Here is a 20,541-nt window from a genome sequence, read left to right as displayed (position 1 = left end):
ATTCGTGATATAAGTGCAGAGGGCCTAAAGAAACCACTAGTTTAGATTTAGAAAGACCTGAAATGAAAGCACAGAAACACAAAGGATCAAAAGAAGTAAAGACTGATTAATAACTGCAAAAGAAAGGAAAAGGAGAAGGAAAAGGAACCCCTCCCTAGAAATGCTATAAGAATTTTGTTAAGATGAATTGCTCCTTGGTTATACTGCGCATATTATGTTATTACTCAAGCAAGTGAGAAGTGCCTTTGCACATGCACATGCACTCTGTACTCCTCCATAACTTCAATTACCACATCAGCAGTTTTCAGCCACCTGATAATAGAACAGAATCACTTTTATTCACTGCAGTACAACCTTATCCTCAGCAATATGTGTCAGATAACCACAATAAACAGACCCTGCCCAGCCTAGCTGTAGTTGTTGGCCAGTCTTGGATGCTGAGCACAGGTTACTTGGCTGCTTCATTCCTTCCCACTGTGATCCACAGCATGAGATAGTAGTCTTGTGCCTCATTGCCCAAATGTTATCAAGCGCAGCCAAGAGAGTAGAGTAGATTCACTTCATCTTTTCTTTTTCTTGCCATGAAAATCTGTCACTGCCTCTGATCACAGAGTATCTGGCCAGTGTTTTCAGTTTCTCTTCCATTCACAGTTAACACGACCAACCAAGGAATCTTGTGCATTCCTATGTTATTTTGAAAAGGATGTGGCAGTTGCGGCAGGGAGAGTGACTGGCAGAGACTCCTAAGGTCAAGCAATCAAATCCTATAATCCCAGTAATAAATTGCATAAGTTCTGTTATACAGACACTAAGATTTTTGTCTTTGCCTCTCTGAGGAAATCTGCTCCATGACCTTCTTTCTCTGGCAAATAGAAACCGTCTTCTAAAACCCAGCCTAAACTTTTACACAGCCATTTGTTCCTGTGCCAGTTTTGTTCTTTGGTTCATTTTCCTGTGCTCTCTCCCATTGTTGGAGCAGGAGACTGATTAGTACTGTGAGAGAGGATGTGCAGATATCAAATCAGGTGCTGAACCACAGCTTCCTCTGTTTGCCTTGTTGTCTGCTCCTCAGACTCGGTGTGCCCCTGGCTCCCCATTAGTCCTCCCAGCAGTATGTTGGTGGCTTACCTTCATCCTGCACCAATGTCCTCAAGGGTCTTCTATCTGCCCAGAGGTGTGATGAGATATGGCTGGAGTTTGAATGACTTTTGGAAGGTGGATGAACTGTGACTGCTTTCAGATGTGCAAGGGCTCATAAAATAGGATTTCAGTTTAAAATGGGGCCAGAGAGGGAATGGCATTTGTCATCAGAACTGCTCTTCCCTTTCCAGCAGCTATAAAATGTCTCAGTGTTGTCTGAACTCCTCCATATTTTCAGCATCAGTCATCCCTGCACTTCTGCTAAAGGAAAGCTCATCAGTTCTTGCAAGGCATGGAGGAGCATGGGAGTAGGGTAGATGTGAGACCTGTGGTGTTTCATCTAAATGAAAAGCTGTGCATTTTAAGTATCTATGGGCCCAAGCAAATGACTGTTTCCTTACATGGACATCACTTTGTGGAGCATGAGTGAATGCACTGTGCTGTTCAGTCAGCTGTTTGCCACGGGTTCAGGATGGAAACATCCATATCTTCTCTCTGCACAATGCAGAGGAAGCCAAGGAGCGTATCGAGGACTGTGTGTCCCATTGAAAATCTTCAATGCAGATTTAAATACTGTGAAATTGACTTGATGTTAATCAAATTTTACAGAATGTTGTAAGTTCAGTGTGACACGTCCCAAGAACTGGAGAAATTAATGTTAACATAGCAAAAGTCATGAGAACATACAGGCCCATATTTATTCACTGAATCGAGTACGCATGCAGACGCTTCTAGCAAAGACTTATCTAGCAAAACTGTAATAATGCCTGGCTGTTCTTGAAAATCAATATTAGAACACATTTTTTGAAAAGATGAACACTTGTTAAATATGAAGAGAATTATGAAAGTACCTAGCTTTTGCTGACATTCAGTCAATTTGAAAAGAGAGAGTAAAACTTCAAAAATGTCATTATTTTCCTTCATTTTCCTGCAAAAGGGTGAGAAAGAAACATCTGAGCTCTGCAGTTGTATCTTCAGCTCTCCCCTTCAGTCACTGATTTATCAGACATGGTTGAAAATTTGATCTAAAACAGAAATTGGGTGGCAGTGAGAGAAGGAACATAAAATGTTTGTTTTGCATTTCATTAGAGAACCTTGGCTAAAAAGCAGATTATCAAAGAGGAATTATGGAAAGTCCTGGAATATCCTTACCCCATCACTTGCTTTTCTTCCTGTTACATTCTGGCTGGTGCCATTCACAGCCCCAGCGGGCCTTCTATGATTTAATTTCTGGTCTGATGGGGTTGGAGGAAATGAACTCAGCAGTGCAGAGGTATGAAGGCATGTCACAGGCTCACCAAGACTCCACTGACAGTGGCAGGCAGATGCTTTTACACATCACTGGGAGAGACCATGAGGGCAAATCATTGTGGCTTTAATTAAGCTTTTCTTTGTTTAGCTTGCTCTAATTGCATCCAATTTGGCTTTCCATTTCAGACAAATTTCATTTCCAAATTAGGGTAATATTAGTATGTTTGTTGCTCAATTAGTTTTCCCTGGGTAGCTCTCCATGTATGCACGAAAATATATTTTAAAAAATGCAACAGAAAATATTTTTCCACCCTCACCTTTTCTCTCAGGCTGTAAACTTCAGTGATTCTCAGTTGTCTTTTCTACGTCAAAGGCAATCAGATTACACCTCCCTCTTCCCAGCAGCAATTAAGGCAGATCAAATGAAGCATACATGACTGTGCTTTAGAGTATTTCTGGAGAAAAGCAAAAAACAAAGTTCTTCTTGTCAGTGTCTGGCACCTCTGTTCTCATGAAGAGGCATCGAGAGAATGGAGAGTGGCTGTAGCAGCCCGAGGCCAAAGTCCAAATCTGAATTTAAGAGGTATCCATGTCCTTTGGGACACAAGAAACATTTTTCATAGAATCATGAAGTTTGGAAAAGATCCCTAAAATCATCTAGTTCAACCTTTCACCTACCACCAACACCCACTAAATCATGTCCCTAAGTACTACATCTGTCCTTCCCTTTAACACCTCTGGGGATGGTGACTCCATCACATCCCTGGGCAGACAATTTCAGTGCCTGACCACACTTTCAGAAACGAAATTCTTCCTAATATCTGACCTGATTGTCCCCTGGCACAACTTAAGGCCATTCCCTCTCATCCTAACACTGTTACCAGAGAGAACAGGCCCACCTCAATCTCACACCAATCTCCTTTCAGGGAGTTGCAAAGAGCAGTAAACTCTCCGCTGAGCCTCCTCTTCACCATACTGAATAATCCCAGTTCCTGCAGCTGCTCCTGATCAAACTTGTGCTCCAGAACACTCACAGCTTTGTTGCCCTTCTCTGGAGACACTCCAGGCTCCTCAGGACAAAAAATGTGTGTTGATAGTCTTAGTAAGTCTTAAGAGAGGCTTAATGAGACTCTCTTCTTGCAGTTAGTCCTTGCATGCCATTTAGCTTTCACTGTAGCAGGTGCAGATCTGCTCCTCTTGTCAAATCCTAAAAATGTTACAGAGACATTTACCAGATCATGATGATGTGTGGTGTTATTTCAGTATGTGTAATTTTCTTTAGCTGTGAAAAAATAGGGTGATTTAACTGACTCTCAGTTGTTTAAAACGAAGCAAACTGACTTAAAAATATTTTAGTCACATTGAGGCCTAGTGGTTTGAACACCAATTACTTACATGTCCCCAGATCAAAACAGATTATATACTAAACACACTGACTGTGTTTGTTCTGCAAGAAAATCTAAAAGGCTGATCTTGGAATTTTGCACAATTTTAATCTGTACTTTTTTCTTCCTTTTTTTTTTTTCTTTTTTCTTTTTTCTTTTTTCTTTTTTCTTTTTCCTTTTTAATTAAAAAAATGTTGCCATGGAAGCACGTTAGCAAAGTCTTTTTCTCCCTTCATTTGTAGGGTCATTTACACTAACTCATTATGCACATATCCATACTCCAACTAGGGTTGGAGAATGACACAGGCGTGGGTTAAATTAAAAAAAAAAAAAAAGTTTCAGTGCCATTTTATAGAAAAACACTGCAAACAAATAAAGAAATGATGTTTTTTTGGCTGACAATATATCTACTTACTAGACAATAAGGCTACCAGTTGCGAGAGCCTAACTGTCCTCTAATCACCAGCACTAACACAGGGCTTTTATTACTGCTGTTATTTAATTCTGTTTGTGTTCACTGGGATGCTCCAGGGCTCACAAATTACAGGATGTCCTCAGAGTGAAGGAGTTTCCCTTGAGGAAGGGGATCCCACTTGAGCTGCATGCCCTCTGCCTACCAGTCCCTCTCTCCAGGACCATCCACCACAGTGAGATCTGTCCCACTGCTCAACCCTCCATCTGCCCTGCACAGACTGCTGACAGATGCAGCTCTCTCAGAGGGAGCATTCAAGAGTTGAGAGAGGGAGTGGAATTCCTCCCTCTTCCAAGAACTGTCCCAATGAAGTGCTCAGGAAGAGCTGTAGAACTGAGGACTGGGATTTTAAAGAAAGACTTGATCTAGAGGACAGAAGAGATGTGGTGGGTTATGAGCTGTTGCTGTGTTAGGAAAGCCAGAATGACCTTTACATGGAACATATCAGTGATGGGCTAGGGAATATTGCAGTCTTCCAAAAATTGCAAATGAAATAAAATCATTAATTTCTTCAGCTAGCAGTTCATGAATGTTAGGACTTCTGAATTTCTAATGACCAAAGGAAATACCCTGTTTCCCAACTACAGCCTTCACCGCCATTGATGAAAGATTAGATCTGAAGCCACATTTCTCAAACAGCTATTAATTAACTGGAACATATCACCAGTATTAAGTATGGTAACTCATAATTGAGTAGTCAAATGACTTCCGATAACAGGAACTTCAATAATAATTTTGAGTAACTTCCATGTAATTAGTATAAATATGCTCCCAAGATACATATATAATTCTTATAAGCACACACACATAAATCCAAAATGATTTTTCCACCATTCCCAGTGACATTTTTTGCATGACCTAAGGGACTGAGCAATATCTCACTAGTTGTTTAAAGAGATTAGTATCTAATAGAGACCATCTGGGAGCTACTAGCAAAAAAATTAATAGGAATACATTTTCTTTGAAAAAGATAGTTCCCATGGCAAATTCGTAATTTCATGCATAGTAAAGCATCTTCTTTGATTGATTTGATCTGGACTGAAAGAATTTGTTGAAAAGTTTGTTTGTCTGGGGTTTTATTTTCCTTGTACCTGAAACATTTCCTCTCAATATTTTTGGTCATGCATCTCTCTTTTAAAGAGCTGTGGAGTTATGGGGCTGCAATATGTGCCCTCTTGTTTTCTCGAGTGACCAGGACTTTGCCCTGTTTCCTCCACTTCTGGCACACCTCAAGGACCTCCTGGAAGATATATGTAACATGGCATTGGAGTCATCTGCTGATTGCGTGCCACAGGAAAATTAATCAGGAAGCTCAGGAGGAAGGACTGAAGAGATAAAGCACCAGAACTCTAATTCCCATTCCTATGTAAAAAGTTAAGGAGAATGTGCTGCAGACTGTGAGTGCAGATCTCAAATCTAGTGACTCTATATTCTTTTTTTTTGCTTCAAAAACAGTAGTTATAGATTTTGCCTGAATTTGCTGATATGTTGATATATCTGTAGAAAAGTATTACATCTGCTTTCGTGCTGAGACCCTTTAAAATCTGAACCTTCTGTTATGCAAGCCTGCCCATCTACACTTCACCTTCTTTCTTTAGATTTTCTGTAGAAAATGTTGAAGTTTCCTTCCTTTTATGAAGCCTGAGGTCTGCCTTCTGCTACTTGCTAACCTTCACTTATTCCCAGATCTTGACTATGGTCAGCAGTTTAAAGGACACTTCAGACAATTCTGTCTTTTACTGCTACCTGCCATGGCAGAACCTCCTTGTTGCTAGCCAGCTGTCCAGCTCTTGTCCACCCCTATTTGGCCCCGATGGGGCCTGTGCCACAAAGTTATCCCTGACATCTCCAGGAGTCTCTTTGATAGCTTGTGTCCCAACAGATGTCCCTCAGAAGTGACAGAAGTGAAGTCCCCCAGGAGAACCAAGATGAGTGGCCAGAGAATGTCTTGCATTCTTTGTCTTCTTTCCCCTACCAATATTATCAATCATTAACAGTCCCATGACATCACCTATCTAATTCCCTCTTCTCTGGTCACAAGCCACTTGCTTGCCAGTATTTATTATATTCTCTATGTTTTTACTTCTGCCTCAGCCTGATACCACTAGAATACTTTCATAAGTGGCTGTTGTAAAGCAACACATGTCAATGTGTCTGGAAAAATAATTATTCTGCTTCTATGGCTTTTGTTGCAGACTGATGCTGTTTCCTTAAAAGCTTTTTAGGACTGCAGAATGCAGCCCATCCTAATAACTCATCACAGACAAAAAATTTCACACAGAAAAGTGTTCAGGTTTGGATGGAGTACTGAACTTTGCCTTCCCCTGATTTACCAGCCATGCAGTTTTCCAGGACATAGGAAGCAAAAATTTAATTTGATCTTGATAGAGTATTTTGCATCGTACCAGGGCTTCAATCCACAGAGTTCATCCATTGTAACATGATTACAAAATATTTCTGACGGCAAGGAATGAGAATCACTGCAAATCCTTTCCAAGTAGTTATGCCCTCAGGCTGAATTTCACTTAGAAGAACTATCTATAATTATAAAAACAGAAACAAATGTAAGGGGAAAGACGAATCACAATTGTTAAAATTCTAATGTTTCTCACCCATCATTCAACACTGGCAAAGATATTGAGCTGACTAAAGTAAATCAAATTATTTTTATTACATAGTCTTGATTAAGATAGCTAATAACCCTCATTTACACTCTCATTTAAAATTATCATTTTACATTGCTTCTTTTGAAGTTCATTGTACAGCTAATGAAAGAGAAATCAGAGAGGTTGAATGCCAGTTCTTTTTGCCAAATAAGGGCAGTGCTACTGTTTTTGCTGGATAGCCTGCTTCACTCAGTGAAATCATACAAGTCAAATCTAAATAGGAGGAAAGGGAACGAACCAATTGTTACTCTTTGTAAATACCCACTAGGCATAGAAGAACTCAATGGGAAGCTACAAGTATTTTTTCTACTGCTTATCCCTTGGTCCCAATTTCCTTTTAATAAAATATGGACATATCTTCATAGAAAATCCCGGCAACCTCATCCCACAGAGCCTTGTTTTTAATTCATGCTGTAATGCTTGCCTTATTGCTTTTCTTGAAATTTGACATGCATTACTTCCCATTTCCATATTTAAGGAGGATAAAGAAATTCTGCACTGTGTTGGGCCCTATTTGGATAGATTATGAAGTGGAAACTCATAAAAACTGTTCTAGGGTTGTCAATGGCAGTCAAAGAGTCATAAAGATATTTCTATCAGAAAAGGCCATTGGAGGTCATAAAGCAAAAGTTCCTACTCACAGGTAGGGCAACAGGAGCAAACTCTTTCCCACAGTTGGAACTTCTTCTGCTTCCTTGAGCAGTCTTCCTGTATCAGTCCATGCCTGTCCAAATGGTGAGTGGAGACAGGACAAGGGGAAATGGCCAGAAACTGGAGCATAGGAAGTTCCGCACAAACGTGTGCAAGAACTTCTTTACAGTGAGGTGACGGAGCACTGGAACAGGCTGCCCAGGGAGGTGGTGGAGTCTCCTTCTCTGGAGATGTTCAAGACCTGCCTGGATGCCGACCTGTGCGACCTGCTGTAGGGAACCTGCTTTGGCAGGGGGGTTGGACTCGATGATCCCTGGAGGTCCCTTCCAACCCCTACAATTCTGTGATTCTGTGATTCTGTGAAATGTGCAGTCTCTGCTTTGTTGCAGCGACCCCTGTGTCCCTGTGCCCTGATGGTGTGCCACTCAATGGACAGCCCTGACCCCTCATCCCTTTCCTTATCCATATAGCAGCTGCTGATTGTCCCTAGTGCCCAAGCTCTGCCTCTGGCCTCACATCACTTGATTTCTGAGACTCTTACCTTGGCACTCTTAGCTTGGTCCCTGGCACTGCAGCCTTGTATGGGACTGCTCCACCTGCCTGTTGTCCAGTGGCCCCAAGCTAGCCATTAGACTGCAGAAGAGACTGGAGATGTGTTGGGAGTGGGCAGGGACTCCCTCTGCACGTCCCACTGCATTTGTGGTCCACAGCCCTGCTGATGTGTTCTAGGCCATTCTTGCTGAACAGGCTCAATCAAACGGCTTGACCCCACCCTGTTCCAAAGCTTAACCAGCACCACTGCCAGGTCCTGCTTCTGACTGAGGACAAGAAGCATCAGTGCCCTTGGCGATACAGTAGATTTCAATCCATTTTCTCCCCCTCGTTTTGGTTAGAAACAGATTAACTGGTAAAAGAAGCAGTCACTTGGAAATTGGAAAATCACAGAATAAGTATGTTTCTACTTTTCCTTTCTAATGGGTTTATGCCATGCATTTTGTTCACCTGCTGCCAGACCACAACACTGGAAGAGTCAACCTGAAATCAAGAAAAAAGTAAGAAAAAACCTTCTTCTGCCATCCACTCTCAAACTAAATAAACAAAAACAAACAAACAAAACAACCACAACCAAACAAAAAGCAGTCAGTCCATTTCTTTAACTTCATAAAACCAATGGCTTTCATCAAGTTGCAAGTAGGGCTTGGAGCATTAGCAGATCAATAATAGAAGACATTTTAGTGAAGATTTGGATAGATATATAATAGCCTTTAAAAGTAATGAGCCATTAATTCTGTTAGAGTAGGAAGGTCAAAAGGGAGACACAAATCACTTGTCATGTCAACTTACTCTGTGAATGACAAGAATATGAAGAGTACAGCCAAGGAACTAATTTGGGGCAAATAAATTCATTTGCTGGCTCAGGCCATTCTCCCACAAATTCAGATTCCTAAGAAATTCTTCTGTGACACCTCACCACGCACCTCATCTCACCAGAATTACACTCACTCTGTGGTGCCTGTACATTGAATGATGGTGGGGTTTGGCATGTGTGGGTTATGCTACTTGCTTCCTGTGAAAATCCAGATTGTCTGCATTTTTGTATCACTTGTCATATGCAGTCCTCAGTAAAAGTTGTGCAGTCATGGCAGTGAATGCTCCCTTTAAAGCTAATTGTGCTGAGACCCAGAACTAGACTTCAACTTTCAGGTCTATTTATCATATAACAACAGGAAGTACAAGACCAATGACCGCTCAACTTCCTGTTCATGTAGCTGATAAGCTACAAGCTATGTCTTTATTCTTGTAATGTTTTATGATACAATGATAGTGATAAAGGAAGTTCAAAATATATTTTTTTTCTGCAGCTATCATAACATTTTCTTGCAAAAGGTTTTATGAAGATTAATTTAGCATCTCTGTGGCTGCATGGCTGGTAAAATGCCCATGAAAACAGCCTCCCCACTGTGATTCTAATTATTCAGTGCTTTGCAGCTTTGCATTTCTTGTCCTTTCAGTAGTATTACTTGTTGAGAAAGATTGGCCATTCAGCTAAATTGTGCCTGAGGCAAAATTCTCTGCAGTGTGTTTAGAAGATGACAATGAGAACACTAAAAAATGAAGATATAAAAATTAGTTTCAGGGTGTTAGATCAGGTTCATCTTGATTTCATTATGGCAGTAGTGTATGTTGGAAAAACACAGAGTGAAAGGGTAAGGGAGAGAGAATGACAAATTATAAGGGCTGCCCTGAAAGTAATGCGTCCTGATTTAGAATGTTGGCACACAACACCAGAGGCAGATGTTGGTGATGTGGCAGCAGAGGCTGAATCTCCCCATCAGTTCCATTACATTTTGTTGACGTGAGACAAACAGCAGTAGAGGGCAGTCTGAAAGAATGGTGTCTGACACATAATACGTATGAGACAATTCATTCACATTAGAAAAAATGGCATCTATGACATTGACTGATACTTGCTGAATATTTATGGACACCAAACATGGTGGAGTGAATGAGAGCACAGTGAGGTGATGTGTGTTGCATTTCAGCATGGTGACAGTGACATTAAAAAAAAAGCCATGTTCCGGATGGCCATGCAAATTGGCTGATTACTATCAGGTAACTGTGTGTAGAACTGAAATGCATTGGAAATGATGGTCACAGTGTTGGAATATCACAAAGTTGGAGCCAGGTGGGTCCCATGAATGCTCACATGGAAACAGAAAGAATGCTGCATGCAAGTTTGTCAGGACCTACTGAAGCAATGTAAGGCTGAAGGTGACAGTTTCCTGTATCACATTTTACTGGTGATGAGACGTGGTGTCATCTATGCAAGCTGGAGTCCGTGGAATGATAATGTGAATCCCTTCATTGGAGACAAAGTTAAAGACACAGTTGTCAGCAGGCAAAATGATGTGTACTGTCTTGTGGTATAGGAAATGAATGAACCTCCAGGATTTCCTGGAACTTGGATAAACCATTGCCTCAGAATGCTGCATAATGATAGTAATAACTAATAGACAGGAATATTTTTATCATGTTAGTGACTAATTACTACAACATAATTTTGTATATTGAAATGATTCATCCAAAATGTTCTATAAGTAGAAAGCATTACAAAGCTGTGACAGAGTCTTATTAAAAATAAATTGACAAATGGCTCAGTGTTATTTGAAAATTTACCATTATTTATCTGCTATACATTAAGAGACTCTTGATCAAGCAAATATCAACATTTTATTCAATTTACCTTGCTTCTTGAGAAATGCCTACCAAAAGTGGAGTAATTTTAAAAACAATTCTTTAATATTCTTAAATATTTTTAATATACTAAGATTGTAATATTCTGAATGTCCTGGCTCTGCTCAGACACGTTGAAAACTAACATTATTTTGATTGTTATCTTTGATGTTATTGGCTACTATAAACAAAGAGGATCTAGTAGGAATCTTTCACAAAATTCGGTTTATACACAATTTCAGTTTTTTATCAGTCTGCCTGTTTCAGCTGAAGCACACCACACATTTGAACTTCTGATGAAGCCAGGAGCTAGCTCTCATGGATTGGTGCTCAAATGTAAGAGCTGGCAACCTGAATCTCCAAGAGAGACCTGTGAAGCAGTCTGCCATAAACAGCAGATCTGTAAGCAGACAGGCTCAAATGTAGGCCATGCACTGGAGGAATCCCATTACCTGGAGGCTGTGGGGCTGCGATGAGCATTGTTCCATCTAGTCAGGGACAGTATTTGGGGAACACTTTTTTGTCTATGCCACATGGTCTCTGTAAAGATTTGACTTTTTTTTTTTTTTTTTTATTTTTATCCAAAATCTATTGACAATAAAATTCACAGGTAAATATCCTAGTGACTAGAAATGCCAGCTGCACAAAATACATGATCTCCTAATGACATGAGTCAAAATATCTTGCTTTATTTATATTATAACCAGTGTATGCAACTGAGAAGTTGAGGAGATCCAAAAATCCAAACATCTCTGAGGTTCTGACAGCTCATACTTTGTAAAGAATGCTACTGTATTTATTTATTTAAATCATTTTAACCACCTCCCATGAACAGGATTATAGGATAACATGCGTAGATTTTATGGGGGGGCATGGAGAAAAAAAGTGAACTCCCTGGGATGTTGTAACATTTCTATTTATTGACGCTTTTAACTGTGTGAAGTCAACATCTCAGTTTAACTGAGACACACAAAGAAAACTACATTTCATTTATTTTTAGTTGTTGTAAATGCATGTTCCAAAATGAGCAATACCACCAAGAGAAGGAAGAATTTGTAGTATTTTACCTTACAAGATCTTCTCCTCTGCTCTGAAAAACCTGTGTAAAACTTTGTAGACAAGAGAATTAGTTGCTTGCACAAGTGCATAGATCAGGGGTTAGAAAACTCCAACTTTGATTTCCAGCAATGGCACAAATCCTTGATAACATATCTTAATCACTATACACTGAAAAATCATAAACTGCCATCATAAAACTATTTTTCAGCAGTGAAGATGAAGTTTGAACATGGCAATTTGTCTTTTCCGCCTTTCCAGATGAGGAAGAAGTTTCCTGCGGTATAACTTTGAATAATGCAGGTGGAGTGGAATCATATATCATGTTCATTTCACTTAGAGTGATTTATAACTTGAGCTGAAAATTAGATAAAAATGTTCCATATTTAGCACATACTGGTATTACTTTTACCTCTTGCACAAACCAATTTTTACTACACACAGGCTGAATTAATGTTGATTTTCCACTTTATTGACCTCTCAAAGCAGCCATCATGTTACTAATCAGAGGGATTTTTTATTTTTTCAGATGTGACTGAAGGTGTGTCCATGACAATTTACTATAGTTCAAGAGAAGTGGCCTGTTGGCTCATTTCCATAATTAATATTTTAATGTTGTCTTTATAATAACATTGAACTAATATCTTGTATAAATACTGAGGGAATCTTAATAATTTATCATTAAGCTGTATTTATCTTCTGTTTCTGGGCATCATTTTGGTGATTATACCATTCAAGCTGGAGATCTGAACAGCATTAGTAATAGCAGTGACACCAGTTACAGACTTAGAAAATGTACATCTGCTAATATTTGATTATTTGTGTCTTCAAGAGGATCCTTGAAAGGCATGAGTTTGCAATCACCAGCTTTTCCTTGTGACTAAGGAGTTACTGCAAATCAAACAGGGAAAAGAATAGAAGAGAAAAAAGAAAAAAAGTAAGCCCAAAAAAGCCAAAATAGTCATTGTAATTAAGGTTCTGTTAAACCAGGAATAAATGCTCGGGCATAAGGGTTGGAGTAGGTTGGATGCTGTGGCAGTTTTTTGTAATGTCATACATTTCAGTGGCTTGTTTGCTTCTTTTGTGTACAAGCTGCAAAGGTTTCCGTTGAAAAAACAAAAAACAACATCTGATATTGACAGTGTTGATCAGAAAAAGTGTGGTAAGTCATCTCAGGAGTAAGCTAGTAGTATGTTTCCTTCTTATATTATAACAAGTTTCTATATTTACTGAAATTGCTTATTGTAGGAATTATTTTTTTCATTTAATGTTAATTGAAAGATTGTAGACAGAGGAAAGAGCACAAAATTTGGAACAACCAGTTAGATTTTCTTTGTCAGGATGGCATTTCCACCTACCTGAGACCTACAACAAGAAAAGTAACATCAACATAGTTAACTAAAAGGTCTCTTCCAGGAAGTAGGAGCCCTGTTGTTTGAGTGAGACTCTGTTAATCCCTAGAGATTGCTACGGAGGTATCAAAATTCAGAATTTTTTGGAAGCATTCTGAGTACAAACTTTGTGTCTTGTAGATTCTTAATAGGGAAACATCTCAGCATTAATTAGTACATGGTTGAATTTTTCTGGCTTCAGGGATGCATGCTTATTTGTTTATCCTTCACCTAATGTCTTTGCAACAGATTTCTCCAATACTGTAATCAGCTTTGGACTGAGAGATTCTTGTGCTGCTGCTTCCACTTCAAGTATTTCACCTAGTCCCATTTTTCTCCAGCAAACCCTGAGAAGCAACCAACAACCATCCTCACAACTAGAAGTGGACATTAGACATGTCAGTACATCTAAAAGCGAGTGCATCCCAGGCTTGCTAAAGCATTATATCAGTGATGAAGCTCACTCAGGATAAACACTTTCTCATTTGGTTAATTTTATTTTTGTTGCAATGATGTATATATAATAATAATAATGTAGATATTGGTTTTTTCATTTGTTTTTTTCATTGGTTTTATTATGGTTATTCCAAATAACCATAATAAAATAATGTAGATAATGGTCCTTTCCTCTATAATTGTAAAAGTCATAACACTTCACAAATCCCTTGTCTTATGTTAAGTCTGCTTCACTATTTTTTTCATCTCTTTCCCCTTGTTCAGTGATTAAATCAGCTCTGCGTTAATGGTGATTTGAATTACCACTGTTAATTGTATGCTTTGGTTTCTCTTAAGAAGTTTCAATCTCATTTAAGATGCAACATGTTTACGTTCCTCAACATTTCTTTATGTTTAAATCAAAGGCAACTTAAAATAAAATTGAATCTAACAAAATTAAGGCCTGCAGTAAAATAGTGGATTTTTAGGAATAAGGGGATGATAATGTGCAAAACCAAGATGAAGTAAAACAAAAAGAATATTTTTAATGAGCAGCTGGAAGAGTAAATCAAATCAAAAAGAGTGAAAGAGTAAGAGAAAGAAGTAAAATATTTAATTTGGTCAATTCAAAAGAATTCTGTATTATTTTGGACAGCTATTTTTTTCCTTAACAGTTTCTTGAATTTTAAAAATACTTTAAAGTTATTTTTTTTCTTAAATTGGGCAAAAGCAATACTATATATTCAAAATGATTTTTTTTCCTGTCACTTACTTTGTAGATCAATACACAAAATTTCACTCATAGTCATACATTCTTTTTTGACACTTGAGATTATTTATATTTCATCAAACAAAGTTCATTCATCTACAGATGCACCAAAGATCTTTCTGGGAAGAAAAAATATTTTTTATCTTATATATTTTATACTGTAGATATGGAATACGTTGAAATGTAGAACACTGTTTTTACTATAAGAAAAGTTTAACTGCACCTGAACAAAGAACTGACTGTAAAGTTAAAAATTAACAAAATTGTGCATTTATGTTAAATTATGGTTGCATCTTTTAAACGTCAGAGCAATCACAACTTGTCATAACAAACATTAATCAAAATATAAATGTTGGTAGGCAAAGCTCTATTCTCATTTACTGTAGCAAAGAACTTTAAAACTTTGGAAGCTCAAGGCATCACCCAAACAGTGATTGCAGTGAGTTGTTGATGAAAATGCACCAGGAATCCCAGGAATATACTTGACTTCTTAGCACATCTATTACTGGAAATAGCACATCTATTTACTGGAAAGGTGAGTTGATCACACAGCCACAGCACCAGCATTTTGCAGCCCTCATTGACCTAAAAACCTATTTTTCTGTGAGCTATCTCTTTCCAGATCATGAGGTTCACAGCTCAAGCTTTAAGGGCACTCAGCCACTCAAGACAGTTGAGGCAATCAAATGAACCAACAAAGCTAGAAAAAAAACCTACGCTATTTCTAGAGAAGACATGAACAGCATATGCACATTTCTGAAAAAAAAAAAAGAAAAAGCTAGTGAGCTAGTGTCTATCCAAGTACTTACAAGTATTTGTCTATTTGATTATTTGCAATTATATCTGAGTATTTGATGAACTCATCCGGGTATTTCTGCAGTCTGAAAGTGTTTTGGTTAACACAGCAGGCAATTGGATAAATACAGTTTGCTTACATCTGAGCATTGTGTACATTTGCCAAGAGCTCTGATCTCCCGTGTACAGCCAGAGGAGTTTGGTGCTGTGTGTGTACCTTCTTTCCTCCGGAGCATCAAAGTGCCCACCATGCAGCCCAACCCCACTGGGCTGAGGGTGTTCCAACGTGGAACATGGACAGGGCTCTTTGGCCCTGGCTCCTTGGAGCTGCCAGAACTTGATGCCAGACAGTGTAAGAAGAGTTGTTGGGTGATGACCAGTACCATCTCTGCATCTGTGCTGTCAGCTGGGTCAGGGCTCATCCACATGGATATAGGATCTAGACTTTGACCTCTAGCTCTAGGAAAACCAACTCACACAGGCCAGAAACCACACCTATGGTCAAATCACTTTTAATCTAAAGCACTTAGGTAGCCTTTAAATTGTCATAAGGACATGTGGAGAGAATATTTTCTCTGAATTGTTTCCAAAACAGCTGACAGGGTAAGTATATTTTTCAAGATCTTTAATTGAGGGACTGAACAACTTTACAGAACTAGAGCAGGAAATAAATAAAGAAAATCAGTTAACAAACGCTACATTTGCAGGATGAACTCATAAGCCTTTACAGTGCACACAAGGTTTAATTGTCTGAGTCCAATAGTAGCAACCTGAGTAACTTCAAATTCCCAACAGTGAAATTTTCCCATCCAGAACAGAAAAGCTAAGCAGATCAGATCCATATTTGGAGGGGTACCGTAAAGGACTGGGGGCTCAGCATCCAAACAAGGGGCTCTTTGGGGGTGTGCTGAGCACTGGTGATTGTTACTGACAAATGTGGGGGCTTCAGTTCTCAACAGTCCTTTCTTTGGGCACCTGGAAGCAGATGTAAGTGGTAGTTTTCTTTCCACCATTTCTACATTGCTTTCTCTTACATGGTGCTTTATGTGCAGAAATAAAAGTAATGAATTTAATAGGTGGCAAATATACAGCACCACCTAATTTATAGAACAGTAACTACCCATCGACAATAAACTCAGCAGCCAATTTTAAGTATTTCAGCTAAAACACAGTCCTACTAAAATATGTAGGACTGATGACACTGACAAGAAATTGAATTTATATCCACTTTTCTGTCCTTACTTAATTTTTTATTTCAAGTTTTATTGAACTAGATTATGACACGAATCCCAGTAAATATGGCAGCCTGATAAGGAACAACTAACTATTCTGAGAAAGGAAAAATAGACACAAAATAGTTTCTTTTCACCTTTGAGATGTAAGCCAGCATTTTCTTACTTATCTTATTAACTCCAGCCTGCACTGTTGGCATTATCACTATTATCATGGTTGGACTCGATCTTTAGGGTCTTTTTCAACCTGAGTGATTCTATGACTCTATGATTCATTATCTGGCCAGAACTCTTGGTGTTTTTTGTCCCAAATGGAATTACACGGAGTGTTTTGGTAAAACGATACCTCACAAATTGAAGATGAGGGTTAATTTCACCTTATCAGGCTCACAGGATCAGGGTTCCATCAAAACTGCAGTTCCATTTAAATCAAGCACCGTGTCAGCTGTTGCTTTGGATAGCGAAATGTTTCCTGCTCAGAGAAACCTGTGGGAAGCGGAGTTTTTTATTCGTGAGAGGGGCCACTGTTCTGTCCATACTGTCACCCTACTTTCTGGTCTTTGCAGCTCTCCCTCAGCAGCTTACAGAGAAAAGCTATTTCTAAAACAGGACTGCTTCGTTTGCAACACAAAGAAAACCTGAGATTCGTAATTACACTCACCCAAACAGACTGTGTGTTAACAAAGGCTATTTGCTCCTTTTCAGAACTGCTTTCTGAAGGATTGAGGCCAGGCAGCCCAGCACTGAGATAAAAAACAGTTCCTCATCCACAGTGTGCTTCGCTTCCATACAGTCAGTTCATTTTGTACCGGGCAAAATGCTTAGATCCATGTCTGTAGGAGGGACAACCTACCCTTAGAAACTGGGAAGTCGGGAGGAGAGATACTTAAGGTTACAGTGAAGAACCACAGTCAAAGATTGCTCCCCCTTTAGCACATCCATCTGACCGAGTTTTGCTGCAGCAAAATAATGAGGTTGCAGATATACGAAGTCAGCTCAGATCCAGAGCTCGCACAGGCCAGAGGAGCAGTGCTCAGATCCTAACCGTGCCCAGTGCTGTAAGAGAAGCCCAGAAAATCTGCCGGGTGGGATGAGGTCCCCGCAGTCCTTCCTCACTGTCTGCAGCGCCAGTTCAGTGCGACAACATGCGTGGCTGCACTTGTAAGGCTGGTTTGGTCGTGGTGTGCTTTACAGCTGCACAGAAGGAACACTCGCACTCTGTGCTTTCCAGGTTACGTCAGGAGCATCACTTCTGGTGCAGCTCTTCCCTCTAGCCATCAAAGTGTGTGTTCGATGTTGCACAGACACATACCTTCCTATTCTGTTTTTATCTTTTCTATCATGAGGATAAAAAGGAAAAAGATTAATTTGGGACGCACTGTCACATCGTTTTCATTCCAACTCAAGTAAATCACTGTTTTCCTCCTCTGTGTCTAAGTTCTGGGGAATGAGAGTCAGCATTTGTGACTCATTTGTGCCTGCAATGGCAGATCGCTCTGCTCACACTACATAGAACACAGTGCCGTGTTCCCATTGAGCAGAGTTAAAGCCCCTCCAGAGAAGGGACTACAGGAGGGTCATGACAGCAGAGGAACAGAGCAGGGCCGTGCTGACATGAAAAGGTTTTGATTGCATTCAGCACAACCATTATTCTGTCCCTTATTTTATCAACATTTCTGCTAGTGTTTTATTTGCTATTTGAATTTTATTTACAGTTCTTCCCGGATTCATCTGAGTTATGAGCCAAGTGTTCTTTTCCTCCACTGCACAGTCATCTTGTCGTATGCCATCTACTTTCTCTTCAGACAAAATCTTCAGGCACCAGATAGAATGTACAGAAAGTGCTTGTCTGATCACTGATAGGCACCTGAAAATCTTGTCTGGAGACATCCTGCCAGATGTCTTAACACAGGCTGCAAAGATCCTCACGAGTTCCGGAGTTTTCCTAGCATATCAGCTGATTTATCTTTCACAACTTTGGTATCTTTTATTACTATCCCTTATTTTCATTTCCAGAAGACTGAAGAAAACTCATTATTTACACTGAGATGAAATGTATTGCTAGTGTTCAGAAGGATAACTTTCAAGAAATTCAGGGAAGAGAAATTTCAGACTTTTGCCAAATGGACATATTTAGGCCTTAAAGCCATTTCTAAGGGTATAAGTATAGAAAAATGAGATCAGTTGTGTCACGAGCAATGTACATTTGATAAGATATGAGGATGTATGTGCATGACTTGCCACAGTATCCCCTTGGAGCTATTTAGAGTGTTTGTCTTTTCCTTGTTTGTTTCAATAAAATGTTCCCTTTTGATTTATCTTTAGAATAGATGTTAATGTTTCTGTTTGATCTATTCAGTGAGCCAAAATTCAGGATTCCTAGGAGCTATTTCTTTTGCCAAACACGGAGTACAGAAAACATCCTATATTCTGGATATAACATTTTTTATTTTTGGCACAGCTCTCTGAAGTTATCAGCAATGTGAAAAAGTTTGCATCCTAGAATATAGCAGTAGACTGATTGTGAAGGTAATGTCCAGGTTTCTTTCAGTGAAGCAATCATGAACAAACTATATTTCTACATGGAGAGTGACGGTCATGGCCTATCCAGATTGCAACTCCGGTGACAATATGTTTTTTCTTCTTTGCTTTGCTTCTCCTCCTGCTTTCTCTGTTTCCATCATACCACTCTTTGCATGTGGACATCTTGCAGTGCAGATACTGAGTGTGGGCCTACACAGAACTTCCTCCTCGCTTTGTGTCTCCATTTCAGCTGGAGACAACTTGCAGGATGGATGCTTGAGTTAAACAGATTCGCTCTTCTTCCTACAATGTGTTGCCAGCATTATGTCAGATGGCTTTTGTTGGTTAGTAAAAATATGCTACAGCATAGTTGGAATGAGGGGTGTTTTCAAAGTAACTATTTAACCCAAAGGCATTATATTACTACAGGATCACTGAAATGGTAGTGTTAAACACCAGAGGACAAGTGTATGTCTTGACAGAATATCAGGATCATGATATATTTCCAGTATGCTGCAGGAAACTGCTTAGGAGTCAGTAACACAGTGTGGTAGATACATCCTTTATGAACGGTATTATTCAGGTTAATTTGCAGCAATCTTCTAGGGGAGTAATGAAGTTCTTTATATATATATGTATGTATATTTTTTGGGGGGGGGGGGGGGAGGAGGGAAGGTGTAAGGCTAGAGTTATATATGAATTGTGTCTTATGCGAATTGAGTCTTTTCTGTTGCCTGCAAATGAGAAGACACTTAATAAATAGGTGAATAAATTCTACCAAGTATAAGTTCACAGTAATGGAAAATCTTAATTTTGCCTAACTCCCTTTTTCATGGAGTAAAACTGCTCAACACGCTTTTGGAGAGGACAGTGAAAGTATTTTTATGAGCCATATATCACAGTAAAGAGCACAGGATAATCGTGAGATGCTTATTTTCAATTTTGGTATTATGCCATATATTATTAAGGGAATGGAACATGTGCATTTCCAGAATGCAAAGGTTAGCACGTTCTCTGAAGAGTGATATGTCATAAGCCTGGGAGCTGTAAATTAGCTTTGTATGTACTTTTATTCATAGAACCTGTTACCTCTCTGTTATGTTTTCCCTTTATCTCTGTAGGCATGCTCTAACTTCAGTAGTGCTATAAGATAACATCTCCTTCTCCTGTTTGCGTGCTTTGTCTTTTTAAATCTGTGGCACAGAGAATGAATGAAATATGTAGCTGAAGACAAGATTTTGGGCACTTCACCTCTACCTCACATACTGAAATTACAAGCAAAATCAGCACAAGTAGAAGGTCCGAAGGGCAATGAGGAAGCTGCAGTGAAAAGATATGGCTCCAGAAGAGAGATCTGCATGCATGTTTGTATGTGCTGTTTGCTTTTTTAGGGGGTAAAGGCGAAGAGAGGGAAAGGAGAATGTATCTGAAAAAAAGCTGTAACCTTTAGCATAAAACATTGATGTTATGCAGTGGGGTAGCAAATGATGAAAGACCTCCAAATACAGTGCTAGAATAGGAAGAAAAGATTTCATGTTTCC

This window comes from Lagopus muta, chromosome Z (assembly GCF_023343835.1).
Source record: "Lagopus muta isolate bLagMut1 chromosome Z, bLagMut1 primary, whole genome shotgun sequence".
Classification (NCBI taxonomy): Eukaryota; Metazoa; Chordata; class Aves; order Galliformes; family Phasianidae; genus Lagopus; species Lagopus muta.
This window is presented reverse-complemented; position numbering follows the sequence as displayed.